Genomic DNA, 21,422 nt, shown 5'->3' on the forward strand with positions numbered 1-21,422 from the left:
ATTCTTTCTCTTCCTATTTCCCTCTCCGTTCTACGCCATATGTCACCAACACCTACCTGGAAAGAGATAGATATAGATACTGGATAGCTGAAAGAAATATAGAAAATGAAAGTAACAGAATAATACAATTCTCTCTCTCTCTCTCTCTCTCTCTCTCTCCACACACACACACACACACACACACACACACACACACACACATTTCCTCTCTCTCTCTCTCTCTCTCTCTCCACACACACACGAACGCACAGACACACACACACATACACACACATACATACACACACACAAGCACACATTTCCCCCCCTCTCTCTCTCTCTTTCTACACACACACACACACACACACACACACACCCATCTCTCTCTCTTTCTACACACACACACACACACACATTTCCCCCCCCTCTCTCTCTTTCTACACACACACATTTCCTCTCTCTCTCTCTCTCCCTCTCTCTCTCTCTCTCTCTCTCTCTCTCTCTCTCATACACACACACACACACACACACACACTATCTGTCTATCTATTGCCAATCGCCTCAATCCCCTACAAACCAATCGCCTCCATGTCCCCCTGACCAATGTCACTTCACTGTCTTGCTCCCAGCTCACCCCCCCTCCCTCTCTCATATAGGCTACCTCTCCACTACATCCCTCCATCTCATCTTCGGCCTCCCCCTCCTTCTCCCCCCCCCTCCACCTCACTCGCATATACTCTCCTCTTTAGTCTCTCGCTCTCCACCCTCTCCACATGGCCAAACCACCTCAGTGTATTTCTCCTAACGCTTTCAATCACATCCACATCCACACCACAGTGCTCCTTCACTTCATCTCATTTGTCTGTCTGTCTCTCCATTTAACTCCTCATGCTCCTCTCAAATAACTCATTTCCCTTGTCCTCACTCTTGATTTGTGTCCCTCCAACAATGTCCAAGCTTCACTTCCATATGTTATAGTTGGTATCACAATATAGTCATGCAGTAATATTTTTACTTTCATGCTCACCTCCCTGTTCCTTATTCTATCTATCTATATATTGCCAGACGCCATAATCCTGTACGGGGTGGCCATTTGACTCTGAGTTACTTGTTTTACAGGGAGGGGCACTAACCCTCCACCAACCCACTTGACACGTAGGGAGCACGTATGGTTTAGTTATATGGTTACCACCCAGCGTTGTAAATGGTTTCTTGGCTTACAGGAAACCATTTGGCTTGTCGCTCAATGTAAAGCCACCTGTAACGGAAAGAAAAGCATTAAATAGTGACAGGAAGGGTGAGAGAAATAGGAAGCGAGGAGGGTAGGCACAGAAAAAGAATGATAAAGGCTAAGGAAGAAGTAGGCAGCACTACATCAAGTCAAAGAACCGGTAAACTTTCTTCTCTGTTGTACTCATTCAAGCACGTCACCCTCTAAACTTCCATCCTTACTCATCACACTACACAAGTACTTAAAAGCATTCACATTTACCATTTCCTCCTCATCCAGCCTCACTGTACATCAGTGACTTTATTTCTCTCAAAGACCATAACCTTACTCTTCCCTACATTCACCTTTAGATTCCGTTTCTTACACACACACACACACACACACACACACACACACACACACACACACACACACACACACAATTATAACAAAGTTTCAAATTTCGAGAAGTGCAAGAGCTGCCTTATCTAAACCAGAAGAAAAAAAAAATACATTTTTATTTACATCTCAACAGACGTGTAATAAGCGGTTATCCAGCTACAGTTACTTTATCTTAACTTGGTCCAGATTTTCATTCTTTTGAAGCTTTTTGTATGTAGTTCAGTGGCATAAAGACAATACTACAGCTCCACGGCCTCTCCACAGCAATTCTTCATGACAAGCATCATATTCTGCTGTTAATATCTTACTACGGCCTAGTACTGAAGATGGAAAGATGGCATTTTCAGGCCAAGCTAGAATAACAAGGGTATAGTTACTAATTATTAAACAACTAATTATTCTGTCTAATAACAGCTAACAACTGGAAAAACTGTTTCTGATTTTACTGACGTTAGTACAAAGAACAAGACCATGGCATGAATTATCAGGGATCTGTAAATACATGACTCCTAAATATGCATCATTAACTGCTGAACCTAAAGGATAGATATTTGCTTTATTTTCTTACGTACTTAGGGCTATTTTTTGCTATGTAGCTTCCTAGTTTTAAAAATCTATTAAAATAATGAATCCCGGCGGATTAGTAGACAATGTTTTTCATTGGTGTGCTAAAATCCTTTCATTTCATACAAATAGGCTTTTATATATTTTTTTGCATGTTTCTTAAAGCATAGCTTTTACATTTTGTATTTAGTGAGAGCAATGTAATAACTACATATTTTCTTTTAATCTATTTCATTTTTAGTTATACCTCCTTTTTCTAATATATGAAAGGTACTCTCTCAGTATGTGTCCTTGGCAATAACTAGCGTTGGTTCCTTATGGTGCGAGTCCTTATATAACTTTATATATTTTGGTTGTTCGGGGAGAGAAAGTAAGTATGGGTGAGTGTCACTGTCCTCTTTTAAAGAATTTATTTCAACGCCTTGTTTTATATTTTGTGTACGCTTTTTCTAGTGTGTGTGTGTGTGTGTGTGTGTGTGTGTGTATTCTTCGATGTACCTGATCGTGAGTGTGGGCTGCTTTGGCGTTGTGGCGACAGTTGCACGAAACATGTAATCGACAAAATGAAACGTGACTGCAATGTAGGAGTCTAAATGTTGGACGGACCCTTGAGCCTCGTGTCCTCTCGTCATCACATGTTTGGAGCAAGTGTGGCCGAACCCTGAGAGAGTTGGAATGCTTCATTAAATTTAGTACTGTCATAATCACGACCCTCCGTTAACCAGGGGGTGGCATACAAGAGCAAATTTACGATCGAATCCCTGTCGTAACTTTTATTTCTGCAGGAAGAACTAGAGACACGGATATAATACGCACTCTCCTTTCCTTATTCATCCTGCAAAATACAGGTATAGCCTACGATAACTTTTCCCTCGTAGCTGAGATTTGCTTTTAGTAGGAGAAACAACAGACTTGGCTTAGCCCTCTCCCTTCTTTGTCCCTCCTGCACAAACAAGTCCAAGTTACGACAGAGAATCGATCGTAAATGTGTTCAGGAATCCCACCTTAACTAGCGTTTTCTGTTTTTGTACCAACTTACTAACCCTTTTAGTCCGGTGATATTACTTTTATTCTTCACATGTCACCACGAAACGATTATTATTCAACTACTGGGAGAGCTCAGTCAATGAAAGAGTTAGGGCATATTAATCATAACCTCTTCGCAACCCAATATCCCTCCTATGCCAGGTAATATTACCTGGTAGTATCAATAACAAATTAAAATGTGATATCGCACTATGGGAGTTAGTGCTCTCTAGATAATTCTTAAATATATATTCCTAGGCGACAGCAAAGTTGTCTTACCTCTCGTCCTCAAGAACCAACTCCGCCTTCCACTCTCACGTTCACTTTTTAACTCTGCCTCACACTCTCAGATCTTACACTCTTCCCTCCTCTCTTACACAAAGGTGTCACACTCACCTCTTTGCATCCACCTCATCTACTACGAATCATCATCACTCACTCTCGCTCTTGTCCTTACAGTTATCCCAACCTCTGATTCTCTATCTATTCTCCCATCACTTAACACCCTCTGCTCCCATCTATGTATTCCCTGTCTTACTCACTCTCTTACTTCTCACCATCCATCATACTCAGTTCACGTCCTTACAGTCATCTAAGGTCTTCATCCATGTCCTCCCAGTCAATTCCTCTCATCCTCAACTCCTCCTGTACTTCCCTCCGCTTTCATTCTCACTCTTTTAGTCAGTGTCACGGTCATTCTAAGCTCTCATCCTCACTCCCACACCCGCCCTTCATCCTCATAACCTTAATATCATTGTTCACCTTCATTTTCACTTTTATCACTTTCCTTTCTCACTTTCACCTTAATCGCTCATCCAGCCACTAGACTACATCTTGCTGTCAACAAACAAGACCTCTTCAGCACAACAGCCCTCAAAGAAATAATGGTCTGATAACAAGCATCCACCCTGGAAGAATAACAAAACTATAAAGCACTCAGAGAGCGCATACCTCCGCCAATGCTACTGCACGATTCGGATCCGGCCAAAAATGTAACCATTTCTTTCTTGATCCATGACCCACCCTTCCACAAAATTTCATTGATATTCATTAAGAACTTTTGGAAACAATGTGTAGATAAACAAACAAAAAAATTCCTGGATCCAGATGATGATCCGGATCACCACCAGGATCTAATGGACTGTTCCTTGGGCCATACCCTACCCCTCAAAAATCTGACCCAAAATCTGTTCATAACTTATTAAGTAATCCTACTAACAGACAGACAAACCAATGCCGGCAAAAACAGAATCTCCTTGACGGAGGTAATAAGGAGTTTTAGTCTAAGATATTATACACTGAAAAACTAACAAAATAGAGACAAGAAACAGAGACAGACTTTAATGGATGATTGCTAACATGAATACTAAATTTAGTACATTTATATCCGAAATTAGAATAATAAATAACAACTCTGATGCCAACGCCGGAGATCTGTGATATACCTAAACCTACAGCTAAAGGTTTTGACATTATTCGCCATAAACAGTGTTGATAAAAAATGGTGGAGATTTAACAAACGAAATGCAAAGTCACTCCGAGCAGGTTTCTTGTTCTCCCAGGTCATGACCCCGCACGCCTTCACCACGACCAGGCAGAACAGACCTAATCCTTCCATTTCCACCCTCGACACTCCACCCAATCACGCTTTACCTCCTCTTCCTCCTCCACCCTCGACCGCTTTATTCCAGCCCACCTCTCTTTCGTGTTCCTCGTCTTTGGTTGTTGTATCGTGTTCTCAATTCATTATCTTTTCTCTCGTCAATATTCTCCTCTCTCTTGCCTGACCTCTCTTCCTCACCCTCGCCCCACATTATCTCCCACCCACTTCTCTTCATTCGTCCCACACATCTCACGCTACCTTCACACTTCACACTTAACTCCTCCCTCACACTTTAATTCTTATCTTTATCTCAGTCCCTCACACCTCCCTGGCATCTCACTCACACCTCACAACACTTACAGTACGAGGGGCGTTTAAAAAGTTCTTGCAACAGGGTAATAAAAGCAAAATTAATAGAGATACACATTTATTGAAGTTCACACTCCTTCAACATACTCTCCTCTAAGGTTTACACACTTCTGGAGCCGTGTCATCCACTTAACAAAGCACTCCGAGTACTCAGAAACAGGCATACTCTTCAGTTCTGAATTTATCCGCCTGGCAAGGTCCTGTTCCCTTCAAAAATTGATTCCAGCAAGTTTTTCTAACAATTTAGGGAATAGCCAAAAGTCACAGGGTGCCGTCCTGACCTGGCATCGTGTGACTTTTGGCTATTCCCTAAATTGCCAGAAAAACTTGCTGGAATCAATTTTTGAAGGGAACAGGACCTTGCCAGGCGGATAAATTCAGAACTGAAGAGTATACCTGTTTCTGAGTACTCGGAGTGCTTTGTTAAGCGGATGACATGGCTCCAGAAGTGTGTAAACCTTAGAGAAGAGTATGTTGAAGGAGTGTGAACTTCAATAAATGTGTATCTCTATTAATATTGCTTTTATTACCCTGTTGCAAGAACTTTCTGAACGCCCCTCGTATATCCCTCATACCACATCTTTCAGTTTCAGACATTCGCATCTTCCTCCATCTTTTCTATCCCCACTCTTACATGAATCCACATCTTACTAGCATTCCCTCTCTCTGCCTGTTCACTTCTCTTGTACCTCTCCCTCGCATATTTCATTCATATCGTGATCTCATTCAACTTTTTCCTAACTCGTTCGCCACATTCTCATCCCACATACCTTTCACTCACACATCCCATGGCCCTCACACACACCATCCTCACTCGGCACTCACACACCATCAACTGCCTCACATATCTTCTGGCATTTCCTCACATCTCACCCCTCCCTTCACCCCTCACGTCTCCTCCATCCTCCCTCCTGGCCCCTTACATCTCACCCTCCCCCAAGCACTTCACACTTAATCCTCCCCCATCCATCACATCACTCTATCCCCTCACACCCCCCCTCCCCTCACACCTGGTAATCAACATCATACCAACACTAACAACACGGCTCCACAATGCAGATGGGTGTGCAATCTCGAAACTATGCCAAGAAAAAACGCAGGAGAGAAGGTAATTGAAAACTGTGATGAACAGCGGCCAAAGTAGCCATCAGCAAAACAATGACTGTGCTTCTGTTATTTATGTCGTTATTACTCGGGTCGTGCGTCACATGGCGGAGAATCAATGAAATAATCCAGATGGTAGCCTGGAAAAAAAAAAGGGGGGGGGGGACGAGTACCGACTGCAAAAATAGAAAATAAACAAATAAATAAATTATACAAATAATATGAATTCAAACACTCAAAGTTCCACACAAGTCAACATCGAACCAGAAAACCGAACAACGCTCTGTGAGTATGGAAATTACTTTGGTCAGTGTCTTTATAGTTCCGTTGTATTATGTATGCTTTCCCACACCTGGTTTTCACTCCTGCTGTCCCATTTATGAAGGGGAAGCAGGATGTGACGGTGACGCTGATGATGATGATGATGATGATGGTATTTTTTGCTGGAACTCCCATAAGAACGGGCTACAAAGAAAAAGACGAAATTATGCTGTGGCTAGCCTCGTAACCTGGCATATCAGTCTTTTCGCGATGACAGAAACTATTGTGTGCAGTCTGAAATATGCTGCATCATACCAGCTTTCTTTTATTTATTTATTTATTTTTTTTTTTTTTCTGACAGTAGGAGAGAGTTGGCAGAAGCTGATTAGACGCGAGAAGTGTAATCAGAGTGGGGGAGTTTACTATCCTACCAAACTTAGATGAGAAATAAAATAAACAATAATGACTTGGTGACTTGTAATCTGTGAGAAGGAAGGGGGAAGGAGGACATGGGAAAAGGGAGAGGAAGGTGATGTCGGCACTGACAGCACTAGTTGCAATCCCAGGTTCATCTGAATGGGAACCCGGTGAACTGCAGGTTGAAGTTGTCCTCTTCCTGCAGTTCACCATCCTCCTCTTAGGGATAGGGAGGAAGTTGAGGGATGATTGTATAACTGGTCAATAGAGCTTTTCGGTGATATTGGTGCCATCGCATGAAGGCATCCTCTCCAAAACCAAACAGGCGATGAGATACGAGAAGTGGAAAATAGATGGGGAGAGGAGAGCTGATGAAAAGACGGGAACAAGACTGGAAGGCGAAAGGAAATTGTGGGAAATAGACAAATAATCTGAGAATCATATACAATACAGTGGGACGCGGAGAGATGTTTGGCCAGCAATCCTGAGATGTGCGATGGGCGGGTAAAGAAAATGAATATGGTTTATTGTGGCGGGTTGATTTAGCGCAGGAGACGGGGAGAGAGAGGACGAATAAGGATGGGATAGAGGATGGACGGAGAGAGGACGAATAAGAATGGGATAGAGGAGGGACAGAGAAAGAGAGACAGCACGAATAAGCATGGGATAGAAGATGGACGCAGAGGACGAATAAGGATGGAATAGAGAAAAGACAGAAAGAGATGAAGAATAAGGATGACACAGATGAGGGGCGGAGAAGGTAGAAACACCGATAGCATAATGGAGGGACAGAGAGAGTTCCTTGTTTTGGAAATTGAAATACGATAGTCCAGCCAGTGAATACAGCTTTGAATGGACGAAGCGTGCTATGAATTCGTTATAATAAAATGATGCAAGTGGCAGAGTGTGGTCATCCCTCCACCACTACCACTAAACTGAATTACCTTGAGCACTGTATTAAGATGACGTAAATATCAACACTGACGGCTGCAAGTGAGGATTACCGAAAATGAAGGCAGTCAATAAGTCCTACCTACCCTAAATCCACATCTTGAAGACACTGTAACAAACAAAACGGGGCCTTCTCCTACCTTGGATAAAGGAATATAAAACTGTGCTACTGTCAACCTTGAACTCAGGTTTTCACAGTTCTTAATACCTGAGTGAGAAACGGCAGCAGCCCAACTCCCAAGAACACTGGTGCTCTAATCTTAGAGGAGGTTGTCGGACAACTTAAGTTATAAGAGTGAGTGAGGAAGACGGAATGGCCTGGGAGGAGAGACCCTATGGGATATAGTAGGTAATGAGATGCTACGCTGACAAGGAAGGTACATGAGGGCACACAGTAGCTGCGGACTACCTGTGTGTGTGTGTGTGTGTGTGTGTGTGTGTGTGTGTGTGTGTGTGTGTGTGTGTGTGTGTGTGTGTGTGTGTGTGTGTGTGTGTGTGTGTGTGTGTGTGTGTGTGTGTGTGTGTGTGTGTGTGTGTGTGTGTGTGTGTGTGTGTGTGTGTGTGTGTGTGTGTGTGTGTGTGTGTGTGTGTGTGTGTGTGTGTGTGTGTGTGTGTGTGTGTGTGTGTGTGTGTGTGTGTGTGTGTGTGTGTGTGTGTGTGTGTGTGTGTGTGTGTGTGTGTGTGTGTGTGTGTGTGTGTGTGTGTGTGTGTGTGTGTGTGTGTGTGTGTGTGTGTGTGTGTGTGTGTGTGTGTGTGTGTGTGTGTGTGTGTGTGTGTGTGTGTGTGTGTGTGTGTGTGTGTGTGTGTGTGTGTGTGTGTGTGTGTGTGTGTGTGTGTGTGTGTGTGTGTGTGTGTGTGTGTGTGTGTGTGTGTGTGTGTGTGTGTGTGTGTGTGTGTGTGTGTGTGTGTGTGTGTGTGTGTGTGTGTGTGTGTGTGTGTGTGTGTGTGTGTGTGTGTGTGTGTGTGTGTGTGTGTGTGTGTGTGTGTGTGTGTGTGTGTGTGTGTGTGTGTGTTTGTGTGTGTGTGTGTGTGTGTGTGTGTGTGTGTGTGTGTGTGTGTGTGTGTGTGTGTGTGTGTGTGTGTGTGTGTGTGTGTGTGTGTGTGTGTGTCCTGCACTTAACCACTGTAAATACACTCAACATGAAGTGCTTGAATCACGGGGCAAACAAGCAAACAGCTCCTGTCGCGTGAAGTGGCCAACGACAGAACTGAGAAATGCACACACACACACACACACACACATACACAGGACTGTAGCAAACAGTAAGAAGACGGTGGCAGATATGGTGGTAATAATGGTAGTGCAGGGGTGATAATGGTTGTAGCAAGGGTGAGGATGGTTGTGGTGGTGAATGTTTGAAGTAAGGGTGGTGGTGGTGAAGCAACAAGGGTGGAGTACCATATGGGTGAGGCAGGCAGTGGGCGACATGAGAGGATGAAGAAGAGGAAAATGGCGGAGTGGAGGGAGAAGAAATAGAGCAAGGAGACTGAAGGAAAGAAGAGCAAGAAGGGAGAAAAACAGTGAAAATGATGAGTGCAAGGGAAAATTATGACAAAAAAGAAAGGATGAAAGAAACAAGGAAATGAGTGATGTAGGGAAATGAAAAAAGAAAACGAAAATTTGTGATGAAACGAGGTGTAGGGGGATGTGGAGACACTGAATATGAAAGTGGTATAGGATGGGAGACGATAAAAGTAAAAAACAAGAGGGCAGGAAGAGGGAGAAAGAAAGAGTGGGAGAAAAGGCTGAATGAATAAAGAATAGAGCGTTGAACAGCAGGAAGTAGAAGGAGAAGGGAAAAAAAGGAAAATCAGTAAAAGGAGAAGGACAGGAATCAAGGAAATTGCCGGATATGCGAGAAGGGGAGAGGAAGAGAGGAAGATGACAGATGAGAGAAGACAGGGATAAAGGGAAGGGAAGGAATACCAAAGGAGTAATGAAGGAAGGAGCAACGAAGAAGAAGGGATGAGTATCGTACAAGAGAATCAGGAAAACGTTACTACTCTCTCACTTTTAGTCTTAGAGAATGTATCGCCAATAACCCACACGGGTAGAAGAAATAAGCATCAAAATGTCCAGTTCAAAGAGTATTTCTGGGTAAGTGGTCACTCGAATATCCTGAAATAAAAACTGATGACTGAACACCTGATTTACATGAGGGATTAACTTGACTGTTTTGGATGTGAAGGACTGAAGGAAACAATGATGCTTAAAAATATAATGGATGAAGGCATATATAATTTTGCAGCTAATAACAGACAGAATAATGAAATACACTGATTGTTAAATACTTGTAACTGGCAGATGAATATGAATGCAAAATTATAAGTTTCAGAATAATGTTAAATACTTCTGTTAATTTGGTGTGGAGATACTGATAAGCAGAAGAAGTTGAACGATTATGGCCTTAATTATGACTTAAAAATTATTAGTGGCTGATACATCATAGGTAATTGATGGTTACAAACTGGACGGCTAAAGAACGTGGATGGAATGGCGGATATTAAATAAAGGAAAACTGAAGAATGGGCATGCTGGGAAAAATTATAACTAATTATTCACTAGGGATAAGACTTCCTGTATGAAAATGCAGTAACAACAGCAGGGGAAAATGTATGGGGAAAAATGTAGGGCGAAGGAAAACTGATGAACGGATATTCTGGAAGCTCAACATTATCTCAATAACCATATTTGGGAAAAGACTTACTGTAAGAAAAAAAAAAAAAGTTATAAAGTCAACTGTAGACGCTACTGACACCGACACCCTGTACGCAAGTATTCTTCACGATTAAATGTCTATGTATTATGTATGAAGGAAGGACTGAAGGACTGTATGCGCCTGTGTGTGTGTGTGTGTGTGTGTGTGTGTGTGTGTGTGTGTGTGTTTACATTAGTCTGTTCTACGTGCGTATTCCTATTAGTTGGTGTCTGAATATATTTATGGCTTTTATAGATACCGTTAAAATACATTGCATTAATCTGGCGAGGGTATAATAGCAAATCCACTTATTATGTGAGGAAGGCCAGTTTACCCTCCCCCCAACACACACACAAATAGGCTACAAACAATATCCATCAGTGAAATTTTGCGTTTTTTGACCGTTCATTTACACACACACACACACACACACACACACACACACACGTTTTACTCTCTCTCTCTCTCTCTCAGCTTACCCACTACCTCCCTTACTCCAAGACATTTCTTCCTATCATACCCTCACCTTATCTTTTTCTTCCCTTCCTCCCACCAACCTCTCCTTCTTGCCGATCTTTCCTCTCTCTTCCTGCCAATCTCCCTCTCATCTTCTGCCTTCCCAACAACCCCTCTCCCCTCTCCCAAGTCCCTACCATCTTCCCTCTCCTCTAATATCCCCATCTAGTCTCTCCCCACATTTCTCCCTCCCTATCAACATCCTCCTCTCCTACCACAGTACTTTCTACCATCCCTTCCCTCCAACCTTCGCACTAATACCTTACCTTTTACCAATCGTCCTCCTTTTCCCATTTCCACACCTATCTCTGCCTCCTTTCTCTTTAAACATCTGCAACCCACCCCCACAGACCGGTTCAGCCAAAAGCGAGAGGCGAGAAATGACTATGTGTAGTCAAAAGCAGGCTGTCTTACAAGATACTGGTGGCACGTACTTCCCCAGTCTTGGCTCGCTGACGGCCACACTACACTGGTCCCTCACCTCACCCAGTTCCTCCCAGTAACATGGAGTTGAGTTTTGTGGGTTAGTGTGGTTGGCTGTGGGTCTTTTGTGAGGCTGTGGGTGTGGGTGTTTTGTGGGGCTGTTGGTGTGGGTGTTTTGTGAGGCTGTGGGTGTGGGTCTTTTGTGAGGCTGTGGGTGTGGGTGTTTTGTGGGGCTGTTGGTGTGGGTGTTTTGTGAGGCTGTGGGTGTGGGTGTTTTGTGAGACTGTGGGTGTGGGTGTTTTGTGAGGCTGTGGGTGTGGGTGTTTTGTGAGGCTGTGGGTGTGGGTGTTTTGTGAGGCTGTGGGTGTGGGTGTTTTGTGAGGCTGTGAGTGTGGGTGTTTTGTGAGGCTGTGAGTGTGGGTGTTTTGTGAGGCTGTGAGTGTGGGTGTTTTGTGGGGCTGTGGGTGTGGGTGTTTTGTGGGGCTGTTGATGTGGGTGTTTTGTGAGGCTGTGGGTGTGGGTGTTTTGTGAGGCTGTGGGTGTGGGTGTTTTGTGAGGCTGTGGGTGTGGGTGTTTTGTGAGGCTGTGGGTGTGGGTGTTTTGTGAGGCTGTGGGTGTGGGTGTTTTGTGAGGCTGTGGGTGTGGGTTTTGTGAGGCTGTGGGTGTTTTGTGGGGCTGTTGGTGTGGGTGTTTTGTGAGGCTGTGGGTGTGGGTGTTTTGTGAGGCTGTGGGTGTGGGTGTTTTGTGAGGCTGTGGGTGTGGGTGCTTTGTGAGGTTGTGAATGTGTGGGTTTTGTGAGGCTGTGAGTGTGGGTGTTTTGTGAGGCTGTGGGTGTGGGTGTTTTGTGAAGCTGTGGGTGTGGGTGTTTTGTGAGGCTGTGGGTGTGGGTGTTTTGTCAGGCTGTGGGTGTGGGTGTTTTGTCAGGCTGTGGGTGTGAGTGTTTTGTCAGGCTGTGGGTGTGGGTGTTTTGTCAGGCTGTGGGTGTGGGTGTTTTGTCAGGCTGTGGGTGTGGGTGGGTGGTTGTGGAAGGCTGGTCGTTGTCTATGATTGCGACAGGTTGCTAAAGGTATGCGGACAAGATTTACGATCTGATATGGTTTGGTTAGGTTAGACTATAAGTGAATGCTTCCGTGAGTTCCAGTGAGTTTAGCTTCCCTTATATGGCTTAAGGTGTTTTATGGACAAGATAATGTGGTAGTGTGGGGGTGTGTCTAGGACGTAGATGAACGGAGCTTGGGAGTGGGTGAGTGAGAGGGACTGAATGGGTAGGTGGGTAGGTGAGTGATACGGGGGGACGAGGTTGGCGGATAAGTGGGTGAGTGAAGGGGAGGTGGGCGGAAAATTGGGAAGGACTGGATAGGTGGGTGGGTAGGGGGCAGGGGACGGGTAGGCAGGGGGTATTGGTTGGAAGTGTAAGAGGATGAGTGAAGGGTGCAGTGGAAGGGTAGGTGGGAAGGATGAGTTGGATGGGCAGGTGGTGGAGAAGTTAGCTAAGAGGGCATGTAGAAAGGGACAGTGAGGAGCAGGTGGGGGACAGCATGTGTGAGGGAAGAGTAGAGGGGAGAATTTGAGAGGCAGGAGGAGGGGGAGAGAATGATGGAGAGAGGACGAGGGAGAGAGAATGCGTGAAGGAAGAAAAGGGGAAGAGAATGTACGAGAGAATGGGAGAGGGGGGGGGGAAAGGGTAAGAAGGAATACGGTAAGGAAATATTGAGTGGAGGGGAGGGAGATGTCGGGCATGGGGGAAGAGAATGTAGGCCGAATGATGGGGCAGAGCATGTACGCAGAAGGAGTAAAGAATATCAATATATAGAGAGGGAAAATGTGCAGAGAATTATACATCATAGTAAACAAAGTTGAGAGAGAGAAAGAAAAGGTACAGAGGAGTACAAAGAGAGTCAAACAGCAACCGACTAATCGCAGCTTTCAAACTAAGAGGAGACTATAACTATGGCATCTGCCTGATGAGTCGATGATAAGGTGAGCCCAACAAGAAGGCTTCCCCCAAGCAGCAACAACACTAAGTAACTTTAAATCGGCAAGCCTGGAATCTCTCTCTCTCTCTTTCTCTCTCTCTCTCACACACACACACACACACACACACACACACACACACACACACTCCGCTCCCCCTTCCCCCACATAAGCCAAGATAATGTCAGACTCTTGATTTACAAATGGCTACCACCACATCACTAATTGTCACTAAATGTCGTCAGTGACTGCAACAGGCCACCAGACTGACCATGACTGTTCCAAATTAGACTCGACGCACTACATCAAACCCCCCTGAGTCAAAACTGAGATGTAACACAAACAAGATAACTCTTCAGTCCTCACACCCCTTACATCCGGCGAGTAGGGTACAGTTAATTGCACAAAACACCTTTGATTCTTCACCCATTCCTTCCCTGCCCCTTCAGGAGCGTAGAAGGCTGAGGCAAGGCTAAGTAGGGTCATATTCTTGTTGGTTAAGGAGGCTCCCTGGCACCTCTTCCTTGCCAATTTATTTTTGGATACGGCCGGCTAATATTCTTTTGTATGTTATTTATGCGGAATGTGGTGATCTTAGAGTGATTTAAGTACCACACAAGAGGATGGAAAGATGTAATATGCAAAATAAATCACTTAGGAAGAGGCATTAGGGAGCTGCCTAAACCGACGAGAATAAGGGCCTCAGGGTCTTATTCTCAGGGACTAAGGAGGCTCCCTAGCACGTTTTCCTCACTTTAATTTTGTACATACATCTTTAAGTCTCCCTTCTGTGTTCATGTAAAAAGACAAACATACAAGACAGCACCAAAATGTAGTAAGGACAATAAATCGCTAAGGAAAAGGTGTTAGGGAGCTTCCTTAACCGTCGACTATACCAGGATTAGTCCCCACATTCAAGGAGAGTGCCCAGTCGCTCTTCCCTGTGTGGCAAAAGTGACCAATAAACCCGAAATCATCCTTCAGGTGCAAATCCTTATAGGCTACATCCGGTTGGAACACTTTAACCCACTAGACCACCAGGCATCTATTTAGTTATATAGGTACCATACAATGTAGTAAACTGTTTCTACTGCTACAGGAAACTACCTAACTTGTCACTCACTCGGGTCACCTGATGGCACCACTTCATCAAGTACCGTTCATGAAGGATGCTCATAACTACCATGAACTCAAAACGCAGAAAGTAAATAAATAAATAAGAATTAAAACAATGCCAGTGGTGGGTTAGCTGGGCAGCAAGTCATGCAAGAAGCCTCATTTCAAGACAACAATAAAACTCTCAAGCTGCATATAAGGTGTAAATACTAAGCATCCTTCAGAGTCTAGACTGTCAGCATTTGAATTTGAAATGCTGTGACGTGGCGCATTTACATCCGGGAAGGCGCATGCAAGGAAACACACACACACACATCAGACAGTACAAAGGAAAAACCCTGCCCATGTACGGCAGGCCTTCGTGTTGTGACAAGGTTGCGTTCATTCACCAGCTCCAAGATAATTATATGACTACTGCCGTGAGAGAGAGAATGACAGGAAGGGAGGTGGAAGTACATAGCGCACAGTTAGAAATATGTGAGGGTGGATGACTGTGTGAGAGAAGAGGAGATGACGAGTGATTTGTTTAGAGGCATTTTTAGCGTGGGCATTCAAGGTTAATTCTGGGACTAGACAGGTAGCAACACAAATCGTATATGTAAACAAAAATAAAATCGTAACATTTAACCCTTTCTTGTTAGTATTCTATTACGATTAACAGCAGACGGATGAAACCTGCTGCGGACGTCATAACAGCATGAGACTTATCCATATCTCTCTAATGGTCGGGATAATTCTAGATATTGTTCCGGCTAGGGCCAAGCGATTTTGTTCAGCTAAGGGTGTCATAGAGGCCTGAGTGTTGATGGGTCTTATACTTGTTTGTTCAAGCTCAGTACATGCCCAATACCCCTCACCCCAACACACTCCCCCCGCAGTTCATGCCCAACTATCCTCATCCCTAAACACTTCCCATCCAGTCCATGTCCAGTGCTGCAAACCTACACACACACACATACACACACACACACACACACACACACATTCCCTCACCCTTGCCCATTTCTCGCCCAGTTCACCTCCAACGCCCCTCAGATCGCCCACTTCCCGCCCAGTTTCCACCCAACAATCATTACCTCTGCTCACTTTCCTCACAGTTCGCGCCCATTCGCCCTTTATCCCCGCCCATTTCTCACCCGTCCCACGCCTAACACCTCTCACCCCACCCTTCCTCTACTAGCAAATACTGTAAAAAAAAAAATACATACTGGTTTTAAAAGTATATGCCCATGCTTATCATCACCTCTCATTACCGAATATTGAAGTTTTACGATCATAGTCGGGAAATGGCGCAACAACCCTTAACTCATACAGCGTAAAAAGTATTGCCTATCCCTTACTGAACATACTTAGGAAACTGAGTAATATATGATCCACCTCGCACCTATGTTAAAATATATGGCAACATTTTGAAGTAGGGATGTACTGTTATGTCTAAATTATAGGGGAGTATATGAGGATGCCTGGTGTGTCGACAAAGACTGGGATATTACAAATGCGACCAACATAGTGATAAATGAGTAAGACGGGTGACTGGAAAAGAAACGTTGGAAACAGTTCAAGTTCTGTTTTCTCTAAACTTTGGGACTACACAGGGGCCGTTGTGATAATCTCTGTACATATCAAACGTCAGGGAATTATGGTAAGTGGAGGACTTTAAGACCAACATTAGCATGATGCGGTGTCAAGTGAAGACCAACAGATATAATAATTTCTTGTACATATAAATATGACTTAACCATGCCTAGACTGTTGAGACATTGGTGTGTGGTGTTGAGGTGGGAAGGGGGAGATGGGGTTAAGTGGGAGCGGTACTTGGGGGTTAGGTGGGAGGGGATAGATGAGAGTGAGGGGTAGGGGGAGAGGTGGAGCGTGGATAAGTGGAGACGAGAAGGTGATATAAGCAGGCCATGTACAGGGAAAAAAGTGGCCACAATAAGATTAACAGAGTTGATGAGAGATAAGGTGGAGGAGTGGATGAAGAGGATGAACGACTGGAAGGAAGAAAAAGGGTAGAGGAAAAATTAGTAAAGGAGGCGGTGGAATAAAAATAGACTCAGGAAAAGGCTTTATGTATTGGTAGACATGAGCAAAAAAAAATAGTGTTAAGGACACGGTATATCAAAAACAAAAGTAAAAACAAGAACATCATGGGAAAAGCAAAACAAGAGGATGATCAAAAATCTTGCTTCCCCAATACATTTACGTTATAATGTGTGTGTGTGTGTGTGTGTGTGTGAGAGAGAGAGAGAGAGAGAGAGAGAGAGAGAGAGAGAGAGAGAGAGAGAGAGAGAGAGAGAGAGAGAGAGAGAGACCTTTGAAGTGAAACGAGCCATAAAATATGAAAAGGACAAACAAGTTCACCTACATTCTATGAACAATGATAAAAATCTGTTTGCATTATAAGGCAGCCCCGGTGACAACTCCACAATACACCACTATATAAGGTGTAGGAGGAGGGGTCTGGGTGAGGAGAGATGAGAGACCCCGACCGGCCCTTCCATTCCTCACCTCACGTCATCCTGTCACCACCGACTCCTTCACACCCCTCCATAATTCATTTATTCTCCACTTATTCGCCCATTGTCTTCTTTAGTTTCCTTTCCTCATCATTCCTCTCTCCTTTCTGTCTTTCATTTTTCTTTTTTCTTTCACCCTTATTCCGCAACTTTACTTCGCCTGTCTTGTTCTTTTAACTTTTTTCATTCCTTTTCCTCACAAGTCCTCCCGTTTTCTTCCTTCCGGCACATTTTTCACTCTGTTCCTTCCCTCCTCTTTCCTTTCCTCTTCCTTCTCTTGCCATTAGCCTCTTGTACTGCACCTCCATCAGGCTGTCTCCAGTGTTAATTATTTCTACACATATCAGAATCATTTATTTTGTTATCTATTTACTCTTTTCATGGGACAAGTGTATATTTTTCATTCTGCTATGGTACGTGTGATGCTGTGCGGGTGACGGGAATATTCATCTCACTCTCACAGGTACAAAACTTTTAGACCCTGCATAAATTTTCTTAATTATCGGGTACTTTTATGTTTTGCACTTTACTAAGAGAATGAGTAATAGTGTGGGTGATGGAGTATTAACTTAATCTCTCTCACACACGTGCAAAACAAAAGTAATGTAAGCATTCTGCAGGTGTGTGTGTGTGTGTGTGTGTGTGTGTGTGTGTGTGTGTGTGTGTGTGTGTGTGTGTGTGTGTGTGTGTGTGCTCTTGAACATAATACCCTCACACACTGCCATCCATCGGTATTTCTAAAAGGACGCCAACTCGACTTAGATTTAACATTCTAATGGGGTGGAAGGATACTGATGTTTACAGACCTTGCACCTCTCTCTCTCTCTCTCTCTCTCTCTCTCTCGTCAGCATCAAGAGTGGATTATAATTAAGAAGTAATTAGCAAGACGGGAGTCAGAGGCTGGGGTCCACACACACACACACACACACACACACACACACACACACACACACACACACACACAGTACCACATAATACCTGCTCTCCCACGGGTATAATGACCACATAAAAACAAACTTATCCTTCAATAAAACTTACTTCTCCCTTTCTCTCCTCTTCCTCGTCTGCCCCTCCCTCTTATTCCTCTTTCTCTTTCTGTTCTTCCTCATCCCCTCGCTTCATTCTTCTTCAGGTCTCATCAATACTTACCTGAAAGTATAAAAGAATTATATTAGAGCAATTAAAGAAGCAATTTGAATAACCAAAATAACTATGCGCTGTGTAATTAGCACTCTCTCTCTCTCTCTCTCTCTCTCTATGTATTTGTCTATCAATCTATGTTTTCCTTTCTCTAATAGTAATGTTCTATTAACATCAGAAGTCGTTTGGATAAGTATCTGGCTTCCAATCCGCCGCTCACCGCGTTCAAAGCTGGATAACAGAGATAGGACTGATTATTTCTTCCTCGAATCCAGACCTTGGAGAAAACGGCGTCATCGCAACATCACATGAATAATGATACGTTTCCTTTAACCCCTACAACGCGGGCATGTTTATCAATGTTTTGCGTGTCCCGCGGGGTTATTCGGGCTCCGACAGACTCTCAAAAAATATTTGCCAAAAATCAGTTATTAGTCCTAGAATATTATAATTAAATATGCTTATGGCACATACCTTCAGCTTTCTCCTGGAATGTTTGTTGAGCCTTCGTCGGTTACCGTAGGGCTTGTGGAGACCTCTGAAGCAGGGTAACGAAGTCTCCACTGTACACTTCCCGACAACCCGTAATATGATTACCACAGCCAGATATTAACACTATAAACACTACTCTATGATTATCAAGTAGTTTGGGATCCACACTCCAAAAAAAAACCACTGTGAAAGCAATGGAAATTACGAGCGCGTCTGATCGTCGCACTTGCGCTAGTTCGCTCTTGGTACTCTGTCATTTATTATTCATAAAACCCCTCACACTTTATATTTCTATTACTATATCACACTTATATATATCTGGAGTCTTTCTCCATAAGTTTCCCTCAGTAGTATTAGTTTATTGTCACTGAAGTCATTCAATTTTTCGTTCAGTAAAATATGTAGAGAGCCACGGATTCACTTTCACTGTTATAACATAAATTATTCGTACTCATATTCTTATATTACTAATTACTTACATACTATTTACATTTTCTATTGTATTTTCAATATTTACCATTCTATTTTACTTACACTATGTTATTCACTGTCACTTTCAGTAAGATAAAACTATAATACACTGTTCAATCATATGTACTGAACATCCATTGCTTTCACTTGCTATTTACACATTACTTACACATTATTTCCACATTATTCTCCTTTCACACTTGCACTGTTAGAACTGCTTCTGGCTGTGGTAATCAAAGAAACAGGTAACACAGAGGGGAACTCAGCTCACTGCCAAGAGGTGCGTTTGTGCTCAGGTGTGCGGCGGGTGGTATGTGCACACACCTGACACCTGCGAATCGCAGCCTTCCTTTTCCCTGTGGCAGGCATTAGCTCCAGTCTGTGCCGATCCATATACGCCCTCTGTTCAAGTCGGTCGGGAAGTGTTACTGGATGGCGCCTTGGAGTTGCTGCTGTCACCCTACCATATCTTTCCAGCAGCTGCTGGACACAAGTCCTGACGAACAACCTCAGGGAGAAGGACTTGGGTGGCTTGACCTTCATCTTGTACAGGATGAAGGCGTTCAGCATCGTCATATCTATGAGATGCAGAAAAACTTTCCTGTACCACCTAGTATTCTTCCTGAGGCAGTCGATCTCACCAATCATCATGTCGGACTTGTCTACCAGCCGCATGTTGATATTGTAGTCCAACACAGCATCAGGTTTCATCACAGGTTCGCCTGTCCTACGGTCGACCTTCCCACTGTCTGTCACCTCCCCCTTATGTACGGTGGTGAGCATGCGCACGACCCTCTTGTCATGCCACCGTATTGCCAGCATCTTCTCACACTTGCGTAGGTGCACGTCTCCTCGCTGCGAGGTTCCTGCCTCTGTGAATTTGGGGAAGTGGGCACGATTACTTTTGACAGTGCCACAGGAGCCAATGCCGTGCTCAGAAAGGTATTTGGCAAGTTTCGGTGCTGTATAGTAGCTGTCTGTATACAGCACATGATTCCCACCAAAATACTTTTCAAGGAGCACTTTCACTACACAGCCTGAGAAGCCAAGGGGGTGTGTTTTATCCAGATCGACAGTGCTGGCTGAATAAATGACGAAGTCAAGGATGTACCCCATCTTACAGTCGCACAGTACAAAGAACTTAATTCCAAAGCGATGGTGTTTGCTTGGAATGTACTGAACAAACCGAAGACGTCCTCTGAACAAAACCAAGGATTCGTCAATGACAACCTTCTGAAAGGGGTGGAAGAATGACATAAACTTATCCTTCATTCTGCTCAGAATCTCCCGGATCTTCCAGAGTGGGTCGGTTTGGGAAGGTACATCGTTGTCGGCAAAGTGCAGGTTTCCCATGATGTTCTGGAAGCAATCTCTGGCCATGTACTTATTGAAGGTGGGTGAGGGTAGTAAGGGGTCCATGGACCAGTAGTCTTCCAACTCATGCTTCTTGGAGTGTGACATGAGAAGCATGAGGGCAAAGAACACATACAGCTCCTGCAATCCCAGCATGGACCACTGTTGCATCTTGGCTGCACCCGTACCACTTGCAGCACGTTGTGATTCATACCTGTTGGTCTCATCACATACGTGCTGCATGACTTCGTCATCTAGGAAGGCCAAAAGGTAGTCCACACACTCAGCATTATCGTCAATAGTGAAGGCAGGCTGAACTCCTGAGGAGCTCTCATCAAACACTAAATGTTCAGGCACAAAATCTGACCCTTCCGTCCACGCGAAGGCGTCCAGGATTCCCTGTCGTGGCGGTGTAGGGCGGGTGGTGGTGGTGGTGGTGGGTGGCTGTGAGGCAGATTTATCTGGTTTAAGGTCACTCGCACTGACCCTGGGTTGCCGTACAGCACTAGCAGCCCTTACCCTACTACCAACTCTACTTTTCAAAGTCCTGGATTTACCTCTTCCTCTACAGCCTGCCTTCACTGTTGATGCTGGTGGTGACTCCGACGACGAAGACTCCGGAGATAACTCAGCCGACAATGAGGAAGAAATGAGTGAAGTGGGGCTTGGGGAACGGGGAGGTGAATGAACTCGGGACTCATGGCAGGCTGGGTCACGCGGGGGCATTGTTCTGGGGCTAACACACTGCCTTTTCACTCCCTTCCCAAATTCCTTGCCTTGCTGCACTAACGGCTCCTTTCCCTTGGAGCTAGAGACTACTTCCGACACTGAA

The sequence above is a fragment of the Coenobita brevimanus genome, chromosome 93 (assembly GCF_032717465.1).
Source record: "Coenobita brevimanus isolate Jiangsu-jjx chromosome 93, ASM3271746v2, whole genome shotgun sequence".
Taxonomy (NCBI): Eukaryota; Metazoa; Arthropoda; class Malacostraca; order Decapoda; family Coenobitidae; genus Coenobita; species Coenobita brevimanus.